At 40.2% G+C, this 16,221-nt stretch overlaps 1 pseudogene; it reads right to left on the bottom strand.

Annotated features, from left to right (window-relative positions):
- Positions 1-3,193: 3,193 nt before the first annotated feature.
- On the bottom strand, positions 3,194-11,562 carry LOC114191214 (uncharacterized; annotated as a pseudogene).
- Positions 11,563-16,221: the final 4,659 nt, after the last annotated feature.

Here is a 16,221-nt window from a genome sequence, read left to right as displayed (position 1 = left end):
CTTTTATTTCTTTTTCCTTAAGCCATGATAGCTTGTAGGGTTTGGCATGAGGAATGGTTTTCAAGCCAAACTTGTCCACCACCCTTGGGCTAGCCATATTTACACAACTTCCACTATGTATGATGAAGGTACATATCTTGTCATTGATAAGGCACCCTCCATGAAAAAGGTTTTGTCTTTGAGAAGGATCAAGTTCTTTGGGAACTTGCCCTAGTTGGCGCCTTACCATTAACAATCCACTTTCAAGGGGTTTAGTCCTTTCAATTGAAGAAGAAGTGTGGGAAGAAGTATTTTAGGGGGAAGGGGAAGAAAAATGTTCACTCTCATCATCACTCTTCTTTAAGATCATTGTCTTCTTGATTGGGCAATTCAAAGCAATGTGTTTATACCCCAAACATTTAAAACATTTAATGGAACTTGATCTTTGAGAAGTGGAATGGTGAGTGTGACCACTTGGTGACTTATTTTTACTTGATGGTGCTTGGTGAGACTTAGAAGGAGATTTATCATGTTTCTCTTTAGCTTTTCCCTTCCATGAGTGACTATAGTAGTGGTTGGGTGAGTAACTCTTCCTTGCCCTATTCTTTCTTTTCAAATAAGTTTCAATCCTAAGGGCAAGTGTGAAAACATTTTGAAGAGTACTCATACAACTCTACTTGGTCTTGTATGTCTCTTCTAAGACCATTCACAAACCTTTTTATTTTTTCTTTGTTAGTTTCTTTTATTCCAACCCTAAACATTTGAGACTCTAATTCTTTAAAGTACTCACTCACACACATAGGACCTTGGTGAAAGCTTTGGAGCTTCAAAAGAAGTTCCTTCCTATAGGAGGGAGGAACAAATCTAGCGTGCATAAGAGTTTTAATGTCCATCCAAGAAGCCGCGGGTGGCCCTTGGTCATAATTTTTACAAACTTTATGCCACCAAATTTTGGCATACTCAAAAAATCCTAACACTACTAGATCAACATGTGTTTGATCTTTTACATGATTTTCATTGAAAATTTATTCCACTTGAGCTTCCCAATCAAGGTAGATTTTGGGATCACATCCACCATAAAACTTAGGAATCTTTGGAGTTTCCTTCTTTTGTGATGGTTGGTGCCTAGAATGCTCTCTTTTCTTAGCCTCTCTTTGGAATGGTTGCAATTATTGTTGAATTTGTTGAATTTGTTGTTGCATTTGTTTCATGTAAAGTTGAAGGGTTCTTTCTTGTTGTTTTCTATCTTCTTGTCTCTTAAGCTCCACTTCTTGTAAGATTTTACCAATGTCTACCAATGCACCTTGATTGGCCTTAAGAGTCACCATCTCACTTTCCTACAATAAAACTCAAAATCCGAGAAAAGAAGGTGTTAGTGACAATTGGTAACCAAACCCGAGACCAAGTATCGTCCAAAGAAATTCACCCAAGTGTTTAGATCACTCTCCCCTAAAGCAACAAGACAAGGCTACACTCAAATCCACCAAAAAGGAGTGAAATGCTTTCAAAGTTTTTGGAAACCTTTTCAAGCAAGTTCAAGTGGCTTGGCCACTACACTCAAAATAAAGCAAAGGAAGAAAACTACTAAGACAAAACAAAGAACCTAAAGACAAGCAATAAAAGTACTTAAACCCAAGAAAGCTAAACTCTAAGGAAAGGATATCAAGGTGACAAAACTTTAAATCAAAACAAGCAAGAAAAGCACATGAAAAGACTCTATTGGAAAAATACTTGAACTATGCATCACCAAGTCTCAAATCATGCATACACCAAGAAAGATCATAACCAAGTTTTAAGCATAGAACTAATTAGCCAATATCACCCAACACCCAAATATGAAAACTAGTAGCCTAACACTTAGTGGAAACATAATTTTGGTTCATCAAAGAGCCATATTCACTACGCCAAATTTGGCAATAGACAGCGTTTTTTTTCTTAATAGATAGCGCTTTTTAGGTGCTATCTATTGGAGCGGTATCTATTAATAGACAACGCTTGTAAAAAAGCGTTGTCTAATGACAAGCGTTATCTATATATTTTTTAATAGATAGCACTTTCTTTACAAAATGTTGTCTATCAAAGCTCTCATAGACAACACTTGACTGAATAAGCACGATCTATGAGAGTAGTTTTTCATCAATAGGTAGTGCTTTTTCAATTCATTAATAGATAGCGCTTGTTCAAACAAACATTGTCTATTTTTCATTAATGGATAACACTTTTTCAATTCATCAATAGATAACTTTTTTTAAAACAAGCGATGTGTATTGGTTTGATTATTTTTTATTATAATTTATTTAATTTTTTGTTCATTCTATTCTTCGACTCACATGCCTGTATAAAAATTTCGAACTTGAAATCAAGCAAAATTGAAATGAAAGGGCATTGAAATTCTTACATAGTTACACAAAAAACTTAATGATGTTTATATATTTTTAAAAAAGTATAATATTACATGAAAGAAATTAGCAAAAAAAACTAATATTTGTAGTACTCATCCATCATGTTCCATTTTTGCTAGACTGTGGGGCCAAAACACTTTAGACAAAACATTGTTCCTAACCTTCCCTATTTTGTTATATAAGGAATTATACAACTAACCTATAAAAATTTACTAATGAGATAAAAACACCAATCTTCCCTGACTTCAATGATTTGATTGTCAGAATATTGTTAACATCTACAACTAGGAAAATACTACAACAAAGAAAAATAAAATAAAATTAGTCAATCAAAATCCTACTCCAAATGAATAATACATACAATTAAGATAACTTACATCTATTGGAATTGTCCCTCCTTCACAATATGTGACAATTTCCTTCATATATCGACAAATGTAATACCCACAATCATGGTCGTTGGATTGTTTTGGACACTAGAAAACATCAATACAATTGGTATTAACCTTCAAATAAAACAACATCATTTGATCTTCAAATACACAATTGTAATCTACCTTAATTGGTGTCCATTTGATATTGCTTAACTTAGACTTTGAAACCATAGACCCTCTTTGAGCTCGGTAGGTTTGTATAACCCTTGTTAATAATAAAAATGAAGCATACATAAGTAAAAAAATATATATACAAAAGTATACATATATATGTGTGAATCACATTAAGAAGATTCTTACATGTCAAACAACTTCTTCAAATCTTGCCTCATATTAATGTCTTTCGCCAATGGGTCAAGATAATAAATTATCTCCATTTTAAGATTGATTCCGAGCAAGACCCAATGTTGGCTAAAATTGGAAATGAATCAACAAAATTACATTTTGTGCATCTAACTTTGAAAATAATACATTATTGATAAAGTTAGGAAAAAAATATTACCCTGTATTGATAGGAGCAAGAACAAACTTATTAATCACCCCATTGTCAAGAAATATACTCACTATTTTTTGCATTCTCTCTTTCATTGGTAGTTCATGTGTTGTTATTTGGGGTGATAAAAAGAAGAACCTCTTATGATTTGGCTTAATGAAATTTTGATATAGGTACCTTACAAAAGAAAGATATAAGAATTAAAAGTTAGTAAAATCATAAAAGCTACTCACCAAAGATTAAAGTCAATTATAAAAAAGTAGTATAGTGTACCCGATATATATAGAAATTGTAGTTGCACCAAGCCATGCATAGTCAATAATTTCTCCAATAATTTCTGCATTAATGATTTCTTTATGTTCATCAAAACCAAATATGTCTTTCTCTATTTCTATTGGCGAAAGTGACTCTGTAGGCTTTAATTTCATATATGAAGAGAGGTAGTTGCACCATTGAGGAAGATTGGGATGAATCACTTTACGAGGAATATTTTGAACAATCATTTTTCCTTGACATTTTCTTTTAGGTGCGACAGATTCATTCGTATTATTAATCTTTTTCTTTCTAGATAGATTGGAATCCTAAAACATCATCAATTAAACAAAATTAGGTGATAGATAAAATATTTTCATAAATAATTATGAATTAATAAGGTTTGACAAACATACCGCATCAACAACCTGTAAAAGATTGATTGGCCATGCCACAAATGTACCTATTGCTTGTCCTATTGTCATTATGTCGTCATCAGCATTAGGTATAGGCAAGGATACATTTGGCTCCACAGGAATATCTACACTAACTTTAACATGACCATTAGGTAGAGATCTACCATGTAGTGTATCACCTTTAACATTATGCAATTTGCCATGGGCAACCAAGCAAAGTAATGGTGATGATACAAACAATTTACAACTTGAGACCCCCTACATTATAAAATATAATTATAAGATATAATGTTTAAAGTGACCAAATGTAGAGAGCTATTACAAATTTAATGTAAGCAAGTTACGCTAATGTAGAAAAGTTAGTTACCTCGGGAAAACTATTTGATGAAATTGTGCAACTCCCTTGGCCACTATTGACACTAATATCAGGTTCTTCTATGTTATTAGAGGTGTCCTTCTTTCGAAGTGAATTAATCTCATTCTCCATCCATGCCATTCTTTTAGCCATGTCTTTCATTTGAGTAGTCAATGCATCATGGTCTTGTTGTGTATAACGCTTTTTGGGCGGGAAATAATCTTTGTGACTGACTCCAAATCCTGTTGCCCTAACACGACTTGGATACTCTGGGACACATAAAGCTTGAGCAAGGATGTCTGAGCGAGCATTACTCATCTCTTCTGACTGTATAGTTTGTGACAATATTACCTACAATAACAATAATCAAACATATCACACTTATTCTCATATCACACACAGACAAATATAATATGAAAAGATATTACTTACACATTTGTTCCAAACTTGCTGAACATCTTCATTTTCAATTTCCCCAGCCTTATTCACACGAGCATGCTTCCATAATTCTTGATGGGGAATATTACTAACATTTGACCCCAATTCCTTTATCTATGTTTTGGGAAATATAATCAACCTAGTTACAAATCATATTAGCAAGTTGTGTATTGTTTATTTATTGATATATTTACTTACCATTTCTTGTTCTAGGCGTGCATACCCCTTACGTGAACCTCTATAAGGGTACTTAGAGTGTGATGCTCTTTCCTTAGTTTTTAAGCTCTTTTCCTATATAGAAAGATTGTAAATGTAATCTTATCTACATGAATCAAAGGATAAATACATTGCATTTGAATACTATAGATTACCTAGAAACTTGTATCCATACGTTCTTGCTAAGTGTTGAGACTTTGGAAATCCTATTGATTCAACATTAGAGAGGTAATCAGTACAGAACTCAATAGCTTCTTCAAGTATATATCCTTCCACTATACATCCTTCTGGTAGACTTCGATTTTTCAAATAACCCTTCAATATCTTCATATAATGCTCTAGTAGGTACATCCATCTCATATATGCTGGCCCACAATATTGTGTCTCTTTAACTAAATGAATGGTAAGATGAACCATTATGTCAAAGAAAGAAGGTGGGAAAAACATTTCAAGCTCACACAAAGTTACAATAATTTCTCTTTCTAGTGCTTGCAATTTTCCAGTGTCAATCACTTTGCTACAAATGGCTCTAAAGAAATAACATAGTTTAGTTATGGTCCATCTTACCTTTTTAGGTAAAATGGAACGTATGCTTATCGGTAGCAAATGCTCCATGAGAATATGACAGTCATGAGACTTCAACCCTTTTAGTTTTAGATCTTTCATAGATACTAGGTTTCTGATGTTTGATGAGTACCCCTCTGGAACTTTAAGTCCTTACAAAAACTTACAAAACACAAATTTCTCCTTTTTAGATAGAGTATAAGCTACTGGTGGTAGATATTGACGTTTACCTTTCTTTATTGGTGCTAATTATGTTCTAATTCCCATATCAAGTAGGTCCAACCTTGCATTGATGTCATCCTTAGACTTTCCAGGAACATTCAACAATGTACCTATCACACTATCAAATACATTTTTCTCAATATGCATAACATCAAGGAAATGTCTAACATACAAGGATTTCCAATATGGCAACTCAAAAAAGATTGACTTTTTCTTCCAGCCAGATGTGACTAGATCTGCTGCAAAAGTTTTACCAAATTTGTTGTTTATATTCTTTACTTTATGAAAAACTTTATCACCAAACAACAATTCTGGAGGTCTACGTTCTTCTATTCTTCCATTAAACGCTTTTCTCCACCCTCGGTAACGATGTTTTGAAGGTAAGAATCTGTGATGACCAAGAAAAACATTTTTCTTACCATGTTCCAATCGCACCCAATCTGTATTATCTTCACATATAGGGCATGCACACTTCCCTTTGATATTATATCCAAATAGATTACCATATGCTGGAAAATCATTAATTGTGCCAAACAACATTGCTCTTAGCTGGAAACTTTCTTCCATATAGCCATCATACACCACTACACCTTCGTTCCACATATCCTTCAAGTCTTCAATCAAAGGTGCCAAGTATATGTCTATGTCATTCCCTGATTGTTTTGGACCTGGAATTAACATGGACAACATCATGAACTTCCTTTTCATGCATAGCCATGGAGGTAGGTTATATATAATCATAACCACAGGCCACGTGCTATGCGAATTGCTTTGCATACCATGCGGATTTATTCCATCAATAGACAAAGCAAGACGTAGGTTTCTTGGTTCTTGTCCAAAATTAGGGTAATCATGGTCAACTTTTGCCCATTGAGGAGAATCTGTAGGGTGTCGAAGCTTTCCATCACATATCCTTTCATCTGCATGCCATCTTAAGTTCTTTGCATCTTCTGCATTATGATACATGCGCCTAAATCTTGGTATTATAGGAAAATACCACACCACTTTCATCGGTGCTGAATTTTTCTTGTAACGTAATGCTCTACATTTAGGACATTTATCCAATGGTGCATATTCATTTTGAAAAAGAATGCAATCATTTGGACAAGCATGAATCTTCTCGTAGCTCATACCAATAGAGCTTAACATTTTTTTAGCCTCATGCATTCGACAAGGAAGTACATTATCTTGTGGTAGCATATCTTTCAAAAGTGATAGTAATTCAGTAAAGCTCTTATCAGACCATCCATTTCCTGCTTTCAAATTGAATAATTTTAACACCGTTGATAGTCTTGTGAAACTAGTACAACCATTATACAATGGTGTCTTTGCATCCATTGTCAACCTGTCAAACATTTGAGGACAATCTCGCATATCCTCTTCAATAATGTTTGCAATCTCCTCAACTTGGTCTAAGTCATATGTTGTGTCAGTCTCTTGTGGTGCATAACTTGTGCTATCATGCCCATTATGTGCTATATCATTTTTTTGATTTTCACCATGTTTGGTCCAACATGAATAACTTTTATCAATTTCGTTGCATACTAAATGTGCTTCTAACTCATCTGCGTTCACTACCCTTGAATGATAACACTTCAAGCAAGGACAAATAATTCTACTAGGGTTTTTTTGCATCTCAACTGCAAATCTACGAAACTCTTTCACCCTATTTTCATATTCTTTTGATAATCGACTAGCAAACATCCATATCCAATCCATATTTTCTTGAGCTATCATGTTAGTTACTATAATATTAGCTATATAGAAGTCAAGATACAATATAATAATAATAAGACTCTTATTCCTAATTTAATAATTTTAATTTCTAAAACATAAAGCTAAGGAAAATTCACATGCATACATATATTCTTCAAACTAACACCATTTCCAATAAGAAACTATAAAATAATATTCATGTTACCTCAACTTTGAAGACACTGTGATTTGTGTGTAATAAAAGTCAACAACTGCAAAATTTAAAGAAGAATAAAAATACAATTAGTAAAAATGAAAGGATTAGTTAAACAATAGTATATAATGTTTCATCCACCAATATAAAATTTGTTTAAAAAATACCAATAAATAACTAGTATACATCATATATATATATATATATATATATATATATATATATAACACTTAGATTTCACACAAACTCACAATTAGAATCATCACAAACGATTATAGTTTTATGAAAACATTTTTCAATTTATTGAAGGTAATTTAACTTTAGATTATTATCTGCACTAATGAATATGATACTCGATCAAATACTTTTGCTTCCAACATTAACACCAATCATTAAATTTTTGCAAAATCTTAATATTTTAGTTGAAAATAACCTAAATTCCTTTTATAAGTCTCAATTTCTTCTGTAACTTAAAACAATTTGCTGTAAATGATTAAAATAAAAGATAACCAATAAAACCATGACTCATTCCAACACACATGATTCAATAAAAGCTTAAAATAAATAATGCAACTGTTATACAATGTCCTACTTTGATATATTTTTAAATTATAACATAATGCATTCATCTCAAAATTTTAAATAAGTTGTGAGACTTTTTTTTTAAATATATTATTCAATGTGGACTAAAAAGATTAATACTAATAAATCATGAATAAATCATATAGGAGAACAAACATTGTATCCAATTTAAAGCTTTAAGACAATACATTTGAGCTTTTATATATATATATATGATGCGCACAAGATCTCTGAATTCAAAACTCTCGCAAATGAACCAAGTAACCCCTCACCCGTTTTGAAACCTATATTTATAGTCCAGGATCCCAAACGACGAAAACCCCTTCCCGCCAAAATAATACCCCAGACCAATCGACACCATCATTGCGAAAGATATAACTTTTAAAAACGACGGCGCCAAAACTTCTTGATTTGACCCTTGACATCCCTTCACCTACCTTTAGACGGTTACCACTTTTTAGCCTTAACATTGTTCATCACACTTAAAGGCTGGGGGACTGGTGTATCACACCTAGCCGGTTCCGCTAGCATACCAACACATATCACCCTTGACCGACAACTCATATCGGACAAGGCTGGGGGACTGGTGTACCACACCTAGCCAAACTCCACCAAATAAGTAAACAATGCATATATCAAGGCAGCCAAGTATTTAGCCTAACTTGTACCGGTTTTAACCTATACATCTAGAAGAATAACCTACACCTCATGTAACCAATATAAGCCATCGAGGTAAGTAGCCGGTCCAGGCTCTATAAATACGTGTGGACCCCAGTAATTAAAGGTATGCATTCATTAATCACTGATTTGACCTTCTGAGAGCTTTGACTTACTTGAGCGTCGGAGACTCTTCTGCAGGTAACCCCTCTTGGGTTCAAGCTGACATGTATCCACCGGGAAGAGGCCAACTGAGGAGATAGCGGACTACATGGTAAGGTGACGCTTGTGCCTAACTCATCTTATTTGTTCTCTATAGGAAATTGGCGCCCACCGTGGGGCATGAGACGAACACCTTTAGTACCCATTTTTCTCTGAAGATGGTTTTCACCCGCAGCAAAGCTGGAGTGAACAAGCAGGCAGATGCTGGTCCTTCTGGACCTCCTGGCAGCACCCCTGACCTAGCCGCCATCCTAGACGGCCAAGCAAAGATGCAACAAGAACTCGCAGACTTGAAGAAACGCAACGCTTACGAGATGGAGGCGCTACGACAAGAGAACTTTCGCCTGAGGCGAAAGATCGAAGTTGATCCCAATCTGAAGGGAAAAGCCAAGGAAACCTCTGAAGTTGTGAGGTCTCTGGCCTTCCAGCCCACAGAGGAAGAAAGTGAGTACAACCCCACTCCTCACACCTTCACCACCACTCAACAAACACCCACCCCCTCTACCCATCCTCCTCACTTCCCATCTACTCAACCGGGGCTCACCGCACCCCCAACCCCTGCCGCTACCCTCCCTACCACTCAGATCCCCTACAACATGCCCACCACCCTACACACCACACATGTTCCACCATACAACCCACAATACCTTCCGACAACCCACATCCCCCTCACAACCTCACCTCCACCTTCCCCGCTATGATCAACCATCCCATCCCACCTCACCTGCTCCCTCCCCACCAGCCAAGACGTCGTCACCCATTCACTGACTTTATCGCCAACACCCCTCTTCCGGCCCAGTGGGAACCTTTCACCCTAGATCGCTATACTGGCGAAACCGACCCTGACGAGCACCTTAAAGTCTACATCACCCATGTCGCCCTGTACACGTCCCAATACGCAGTCTTTTGCAAAGCCTTCCCCACCACCCTCAAGGGCCCTGCCCTAGAATGGTTCACAACCCTTCCGCCTTACTCCATCGACAGTTTCGACGTCCTCTCCCACATGTTCTCCACCCATTTCGCTGGCAACCGCCCACACCAAACTACCACCATCTCCTTCCTGGGCATCAGACAAGAACAAAGCGAACCACTCAGAGCGTTCATAGATCGCTTCAGTAAGGCAGCTCTTCGTACACCACACCTCAATCAGGAGATGATCCTCCAGTCCATGGCCCTTACCTTACAACCCGGCCCCTTTGCCAACAACGTTTATCTCCACCCACCTGCCTCTATGCACGAGCTCAAGTTACGTGCAGCTGACTATGTCCGCATGGAGGAAATGCAAACCCTCCACACCAAATTCTGCAACGACTATGCAGCCACCACTGCCAACCCCACCCCACAACCTAACCCACATCCCGATACTCGCCCACGCGAGCCCCGCCAACCTTGCTTCACCAGATACGCCCCTCTTACCGTAGCCCGCTCCCGCATCCTCGACGAGGCCCTACAAGCTGATCTAATCCCTCCACCACGCAAGACAACCACACCTCCCAACGCCGATATGACCAAATATTGTCACTACCACCGCAACCATGGTCACATTACAGAAGAATGCAAAGCACTCCAAGATAAAATAGAAGAATTGGTCCGTGCTGGCCACTTTCGCTGCTTCATCCGTAGAGACGACCATTCCTTCTCCTCTCGATCCCGCCACCCCCCTCGATCCGATCACAGACATCCTCCACATGACTTCAGTCACGACAGACGCCCCGTCCAACCCACCAGTCAAGAACCGGAGCCGGCCCACACCGACATCACCCCTACCGACCCTCCCCTATGTGGCACCATTAACACCATCTCTGGTGGCTTTGCTAGCAAAGGATCCACTTCTTCTGTCAGAAAAAGACACCTCCGCCATATCCAATCCATCAACCACATCACCCATTCCCACCACAGACGTCGTATGCCTCCTATCATCTTCACAGATGATGACTTTCATGTCCTCGACCATCAACAAGATGACCCCATGGTCATCACTGTTGAAATCGAAAATTACACTGTTAAGAAAGTCCTCGTTGATCAAGGCAGCTCCGTTGATATCCTCTATTGGGCCACCTACCAAAAACTTCAACTTCCTGACACCGCCATGGTCCCATATGACGAGCCAATATATGGCTTTTCTGGTGAACAGGTATCCATCCGGGGCTACATTGACCTCCACACCGTCTTTCGGGAGGGGACCCAAACTAAAACCATCCCAATTCGCTTCCTTATCGTCGACGCGCCAACATCCTACAACATCCTCCTGGGCCGTCCTTCCCCAATACTCTTGGCGCCGTCGTTTCCACCCCTCACTTGGCCATGAAGTTCCATGCCCCGTCCGACGACATCCTTACCATCCACTGCGACCACCGCTTGGTACGCGAATGCTACATGAGCAGCTTGCGACCACAACTCCCAATCCAACAAACCAACCATATCGAACGACCCCTTGGCTCCAGCATAGCCCTATCCGGCGAAGATCTTGACCCCAGAATAGGCCGGGATGTTCGCCTTGAACCAGTTGAGGACACCTCCCCTCTAGAGCTTCCCAATGGTCACTCTATTAACCTAGGCACCGGTTTAAACTCTGACGAGCGTGCCACTATCACACCCATCCTCATCAACAACACCGATCTTTTCGCCTGGTCAACTGCCGACCTCCCTGGAGTGGACCCCCAAGTGGCATCTCACAAACTATCCATATATAAAGAAGCCCGCTATGTATCCCAGAAAAAACGCAAGCTTGGCGAAGAATGTCGGCAAGCAGCCAAGGATGAAGCTGACAAGTTACTAAGCGCAGGATTTATAGAAGAAGCTCAGTACACCACTTTGCTTTCTAACGTTGTCTTGGTGAAGAAAGCCAATGGCAAATGGCGGATGTGTGTAGATTACACGGACCTCAACAAGGCTTGCCCTTGTTATGCTTACCCCTTACCCAACATCGATCGACTCGTGGACGGCGCGGCAGGAAACAAGGTGCTTAGTTTTTTGGATGCATATTCTGGATATAACCAAATTCCCATGGCCTCATCAGACATGCACAAAATCGCCTTCATCACGGACGATGCCAATTACTTCTATAGGGTCATGCCCTTTGGCCTCAAAAACACTGGAGCAACTTACCAACGGCTGATGGACAAGGTTTTTAGCCACCTAATAGGGCACTGTGTCGAAGTATGCGTCGAAGATATGGTTGTCAAGTCTCCGAGGACCTGTCAGCAGTCTTCTCTGCACTACGCCAATACAACCTTCGCCTTAACCCTGAGAAGTGTGTATTCGGCGTTGACCGGGGTAAATTCCTTGGTTTTATGTTAACCCAGCATGGCATAGAGGCCAACCCTGAAAAATGCAAGGCCATCATTGAAATGCGCAGCCCCACTACTATTAAGGAGGTCCAACGTCTCATTGGCCGTCTCACAGCCATCTCCCGCTTCCTACCCAAACTAGCTGAACAAACCCAACCCATAATCCAACTCCTAAAGAAATCCACACGGTTCACGTGGACTGATGATTGTGAACAAATTTTCCAAAAACTGAAAACAACCCTAACCTCCCCACCTATCCTCCACAAGCCAGACATCCATCAACCCCTACTTGTATACATAACAGCCACCGACTATACCGTCAGCACCGCACTTGTCCAAGAAATAGAAGGCACGCAGCATCCTGAAACCAGATATCAGATGGTAGAAATGCTGGCCCTATCTTTGGTCCACGCGGCACACCGCCTACGCCCATATTTCCAAAACCACACCATAACCGTTAAAACCGACTACCCAATCTAAAAAATATTACAAAATCCAGATCTAGCCGGACGCATGTCATCACGGGCCATCGAACTGTCAGAATTCAACATCCGTTATGAACCCCATGGCCCCACCAAAGCCCAGTGTCTCTTAGATTTCGTCAACGACCTACAACAAACACCCACAGAGGATCAGTGGACGCTTCATGTAGATGGTTCCTCAAACCCAAGAGGTGTCGGCGCTGGCATCGTCTTAGAAGGCCCCAATGACATCCTTATTGAAAAATCCCTTCACTTTGCCTTCAAAACGTCAAATAACCAAGCCGAATATGAAGCCATCCTCGCCGGTCTTTCCCTAGCCCGTGAGGTAGGCGTCAAGAGATTAACGTGCAAAACCGACTCCAAGCTGACTGTAGGCCATCTAAATGACGAGTTCCAGATCAAAGACTCCATCCTTCTACAGTACTACCATCTGGTCCGCGCAGTCATTCAATCCACCTTTGAACAAGTCCGCATCGAACACATCCCAAGGACCGACAACATTAGGACCGATATCCTCTCCAAATTAGCCAGCACCAAGTTAAAAAACTGTTACCGATCCTTGCTACAGCAAACACTATCCATGCCTTCCATCACACACACTTGTCAAAATTTAACCCACGCCCCAGTCGACAACGTCACCCCCTCCCAAAACCAAAACTGGACCATCCCCTACATCCAGTACCTCAAAACCGACAACCTCCCTAGATGAGGACAAAACTTAGCTGGCTAAGGCCGCCAGGTACACCATGATAGGCGATGACCTCTACAAACGCGGATATGGTCAACCCCTCCTTAAGTGTGTCACGGCAGAATAAGCGCAATATATTATCAAAGAGCTACACGAAGGTATTTGTGGTTATCATTCCGACGCATGCACCATGGCTACTAGAGTTCTTAGAGCCAGATATTTCTAGCCGACCATAGAAGCAGATTGGCAGGATTATGTCAGAAAGTGCAAACCATGCCACAAACATGGCAACCTTATTCATTAGAAACAAGAACAGCTACACCACATACTATCCCCATGGCCATTCGCTAAGTGGGGAATGGACATTCTCGGCCTCTTTTCACCCGGCAAGGGGCAGGTAAAATTCCTAATTGTAGTTGTCGATTACTTCACTAAATGGATAGAAGCCAAGCCGCTAACTACAATCACGATCCACCAAGTTCAACAATTTGTGTGGAAGGACATTATATGCAGATACGGTGTGCCATATACCATCATCATAGACAATGGCCGACAATTTATTGATAAAGAGTTAGTCAAGTTATACACTGGACTAGGCATCAAGCACATCACAAGTTCTGTAGAACATCCACAAACCAATGGACAAGCAGAGGCGGCAAATAAAGTTATCCTCGTGGAGCTGCGCAAGAGATTGGATACCGCCAAAGGCCGATGGCTCGAAGAATTAGTAGAAGTACTATGGGCTTACATATGCACCCCTCAATCATCAACAAACGAATCCCCATTCAGCCTAGTCTACGGTGCAGACGCCATGATACCAGTAGAAATTGGCAAACCATCCCTATGCCGAGAACTATACGACCCAACCCACAACCACCAAAACATGGCCACCCATCTCGACCTCTTACCCGAACTCAGAGAAAAGGCCCAAATTCTCCGCCAACTGGGACGGCCCATACCGCATACGTGAAGATGCGGGAGGAGGAGCTTATCGCCTTGAACACCTATCTAGGGAAGAAATACCCAACACCTGGAATGTGTCCCACCTCAAATTCTATTTCAGTTAAATGTATATTGTACTTAGCCGAATACTTGTAACCCTAGGTGTACTCTTTTTCCTCACCTGGTCTTTTTTCCCTAAGGAGGGTTTTGGCGAGGGAGGTTTTAACGAGGCATCCATATTCAATAAATAAAAAGAAGGGTTCTCAACTATACGACTTTTCCACGTGTTTTCTCTCACATTCGTTTAAGTTCCCCACCATTACCCCAAGTAAGCGGCCTGGGTCGAACACCCTTATCTTGTGCTTAATTCGTTTAAGTTCTCCACTCTTACCCCAAGTAAGTAGCCTGGGTCGAACACCCTTATCTTATGCTTAATTCGTTTAAGTTCCCCACCTTTACCCCAAGTAAGCGGCCTGGGTCAAACACCCTTATCTTGTGCTTAATTCGTTTAAGTTCTCCACTCTTACCCCAAGTAAGTGGCCTGGGTCGAACACCCTTATCTTATGCTTAATTCGTTTAAGTTCCCCACCCTTACCCCAAGTAAGCGGCATTGGTCGAACACCCTTATCTTGTGCTTAATTCGTTTAAGTTCCCCACCCTTTACCCCAAGTAAGCGGCTTGGGTCGAACACCCTTATCTTGTGCTTAATTCGTTTATGTTCCCCACCCTTACCCCAAGTAAGCGGCCTGGGTCGAACACCCTTATCTTATGCTTAATTCGTTTAAGTTCCCCACCCTTACCCCACGTAAGCGGCCTGGGTCGAACACCCTTATCTTGTGCTTAATTCGTTTAACTTTCCCACACTTACCCCAAGTAAGCGGTCTAGGTCGAACACCCTTATCTTGTGCTTAATTCGTTTAAGTTCCCCACCTTTACCCTAAGTAAGCGGCCTGGGTCGAACACCCTTATCTTATGCTTAATTCGTTTAAGTTCCCCACCCTTACCCCAAGTAAGCGACCTGGGTCGAACACCCTTAAAATACAACCCATCACAACACACATACACCACATATTATCAAAACTCGGCATACACAATAACATACAGAATATTAATCGTATTAAACATAAACGCAAAGTATACCAACGTAACATAATGTACCGGTTATTACAGACATAGGCTCAAATATTTTCAAATCAATAAAATTTACGATCCTATTCTACCGCGTCAACTGCCACCTCTCCAGCATCAACTGCCTCAATAACCTCGTCAACCGCTTTCTCCTCCACCCTCACTTCCGCTTCCTCACCAGCACTGCCTTCATCTTCATTCACAAGCCTCCCGTCAATAACATCCTTGTTGACATCAAACTTCACGTCCGTAACATCCACCTCCTTATGGAAAAATACCTCTTGGCGTAGTCCTTTCTCGAAATCGTTAATGTGTTCCTGTATGATGATATTCTTCAGATCGTCGAGCTCACCAACAGCTTCGTCATACTTATCCTTCAAGTCGTTATAATCGTCCTCCAGTTCCCCTATTCTCTTATTCAATTTTTCCTCAGAATCCAAACAGCGGACTCTCCATGTCGCCAACCTCTTTCGCTCTACATCCCAACTCTACTTCGCCTTCTCCAACGCAGCCTTTTCCTCCTCTAGCTTGCCACCTTCCTCTGCAACTC

This window comes from Vigna unguiculata, chromosome 7 (assembly GCF_037176805.1).
Source record: "Vigna unguiculata cultivar grain cowpea cultivar isolate G323 ecotype 2 chromosome 7, ASM3717680v1, whole genome shotgun sequence".
NCBI classification, from domain to species: Eukaryota; Viridiplantae; Streptophyta; class Magnoliopsida; order Fabales; family Fabaceae; genus Vigna; species Vigna unguiculata.
This window is presented reverse-complemented; position numbering and strand designations above follow the sequence as displayed.